We start from the raw sequence: 3161 nt of genomic DNA on the forward strand, positions 1-3161 counted from the left end.
CCCACATGGAGGTTAACGTGGGCATTTCTGTTTCTTCATGAGTAAAACTTTATACTCTTGGATTCAGGGAAATAAGAACATACATGGTTTCCATTCTTTCTTCTCTGAGTTCCGGTTCACGTGTTAAAACAGAGACATTTGCACGACAGCCTTAGCACCACATCCCTCTGCATTAGACCGCCCTGGTATAAATCCCACTCTGGGACTCTCTAGGCTACCTTCAGAAAGTAGCTCAATTCCTTGAACACATTTCTAAAAATAGACCATTGTTACTCTTTTCAGACAATAGAGAGCTCTCTGACAGACAATAGGCACGAAGGGATCAACACCAGGAGCTACCTCAAGCCCTGGGGGGCTTCCCTGGTGCCACAAAGGCCAGCTCCAGAAAGGGGAGCATCGCATCCTTTAGTAAATGTGTTAATTGTGAACCTTGGTGAATGTCATTATGTGGCCAACACAGGAGGGTTGGAGAGGAAGTGTAAGATAAAAAGGCCAAATTGCTTGAAGTCTGGCATTGCCAGGAGGTTGGGAGGAACACATCCATGCTAAAGGGCAGTTGGGAAACACACAGAGAGGACTGTTCAGGAGTCACCACAGGGCGATGTCTCTTCAGCTCTCACGCCTGGCAGTCTGTTGATAACGGTGATGTTTTATCAGTGTGGGCTCAGTTTTTCCTTTGGTTAAACTTCCCCTTTACCACACTGAGCAAAGCCATTGTCCTCAGAAGGAAGAGTTATGTGGTGGGGAAACCACTTCTTCAGGGGAGTTGATTGTGGCCAACTTATTCCTGGTCCCAACGCAAAGCCAGAGGGTCCCTCTGAAGAAAGAAATAGTTCTCATGAATCATGAATCATGTTTTCAGCAAGTGAAGGGCAGTTGACTGAAGGAAGATGCCTGTTCCTTTCCCTACAGGATGCCAAAGCTCATAACTCTTTCTGAGGCCACAGGGTCTGTCTGTCCTGTGGGGCCATCCAGGAGCAGTGTGATCAGTGGGGCCTCAGCTTGTGGTTTGTGGCCTCTGTTTGGAGTAACTACAGTTTGGATCAGTTCAAACACCAGACTAATAAACCTCAGGGGTCAGTGGGCCCTGACCCACCAATTTCATTAGCCAACTCGGAGCTTTAGGAAGTAGGGAGAAAGTCCTCATTTTTCTAATGCTTTCTCATGTTCTGTGCAGTTAGAGAAAAATCCTTGTTCGTTTTGATGACATTTTCCCCTAGACCTTTAGTCTAATGTTGTTCTATATGAACGCAGATACCTTCTACCTTACAAGGTCGACGCGGGGTGGAGATTGTGCTGGTTTTACACTCTGAGTGTAAGTGTGTGTTCAGGACATCTAGTACATCAGTGCTCTCCCTAAAATGGGACACAATTGATCTTAGTCGTTGGGAGTATAATCTCACGATTCAAACAGACTAAGGTTCGTTTCTGGCCCCACCACTTACGGAAGATAGTTCGACGAGATATTCCATCTCTCTAACTCCAGATTTCTTGTTTTATAAAGTAGAAATAATATTAAGATGTAGCTAACATAAAATTATAATGAGCACTTGATGAAATAAATTCTCGAGAAACAGTACAGTTTTTGACACATGAGACTCAAGAAGCATTGGCTTGTATGCTAACCTTGAGCCCCACACCTGGGAACTAAGCTCAGCCCTACCTGTGTTGATAAACTGAATTGTGTTTAGAGGACAGAGTCCGAACTCGGAGGACACCCCAAGCCAGGTTCGTCAGTGAAGAAATATGGGTTTGTCCAGCCTTTGTAAGACTCTAGGAAACCCAATGGCTACCATTTTATCCAACTAACTGAAGAATTTATTCAAGTGTTTCAACCTTTCCTCAGGAAGTTTTCTCCAACTTCCTGAGCCAAGTGTCTCTTATCCAGACTCATGGTCCATGAACTTCTCTCCTTCAGAGAACTTTCTTTGTCACAATCACATCTTTATGTTTATAATGTGTGTTTGACTACCAACCAGCCCACTCTTCCCGGGCTCTGAGCTCCATGAGTGTAGGGACCAATGGATTTACAGATTTATCCCCTCACACAGAAGCAGAACATCAGAACTCCATTGTTGGAGCAAATGTGGAGACACTAAAAATTCTGATCACCAAGTACACCATGTGGGGGACTTTTTCCCCCAAGTCATCATCAAGCAATGCTCAGGACACCAGCTGAGTGTCCTACTACTCAACACAATTTTGATACTATCTACCCGGAGATAGTGTTGGATCCCACTGGCCACCCCCCAATTCAGATACCAGTCCCAAGCACGATTAACACCTGTGCTTCTAACCAACTGGGTATAGTTCAGAGGTTCCCCCAACCCTCTCTTTGGGTTTGACTAATTTGCTAGAGTGGCTCACAGAACTCAGGGAAAAGTTTTACCTACCAGCTTACCAGTTTATTATAAAAGGATATATCTGAGGAAGAGCCAGATGGAAGAGAGGATGGGGCCAGGTATGTGGGAAGGGTGATGAGCTTCCATGCCTTCTCTGAGCACTTCACTCTCTCCAAATCTCCATGTGTTCACCAAACCAGAACCCCGTCCTTTCAAGGTTTTGTGAAAGCTTCATTACATTGACATGATTGATTAAATCCTTGGCCATTAATGATTGAACTCAATCTCCACTCCCTCCCCTTCTCCCCAGAGGTCAGGGGGTGGGGCTGAAAGTTCCAACCCTCTATTCAGAGTTGGTTTCCCTGGCAACGGGCTCCCTTCCTTATGGCTTTCCAAAAGTCACCTCATTAACATAAACCCTGTTGTTCTGGAAAGGAACTTGTTATGAATAATAAGACACCCATTTCACCTTTGTGTGTCTGAGACTTTTAGGAACTGAGGACTAAGAGATCAAATTTTTATTATAACAAAGATGCTCCCATTGTTCTTACTGCTCTGGAAATTCCAAGGGTCTTGGGAACTGTGAGCCTGGAATGGTGGATAAAGATCAAATATATATTTCTTATCAATCACAATATTAGACACCATCATCTCTGAAGCCCTCTACTGTGAACTATTTCCTAACGATTCACTCCGTAGACCTATAGTCTTCCGTGAAAAATGAGCCACTTCTTTCCTTCCTAATATTCAAAAGGCTTTTTTTTTTTAATTTCCATCTTTCATCTCTGCCCTTCCTCTTCATGGAATAAACAACTAAGA

General features: G+C 44.1%; 1 long non-coding RNA gene across 1 annotated transcript; it reads right to left on the reverse strand.

The window, feature by feature from the left end:
- Nucleotides 1-675: 675 nt before the first annotated feature.
- On the reverse strand, nucleotides 676-2654 carry LOC116596164. The gene is made up of 2 exons (XR_004288036.1): nucleotides 2402-2654; nucleotides 676-817 (listed from the first exon to the last, which is right to left on the reverse strand). It is a non-coding gene; the product is annotated as an uncharacterized LOC116596164 (long non-coding RNA).
- Between the last annotated feature and the right edge of the window lie 507 nt (nucleotides 2655-3161).

Source organism: Mustela erminea, chromosome 7 (assembly GCF_009829155.1).
Source record: "Mustela erminea isolate mMusErm1 chromosome 7, mMusErm1.Pri, whole genome shotgun sequence".
NCBI classification, from domain to species: Eukaryota; Metazoa; Chordata; class Mammalia; order Carnivora; family Mustelidae; genus Mustela; species Mustela erminea.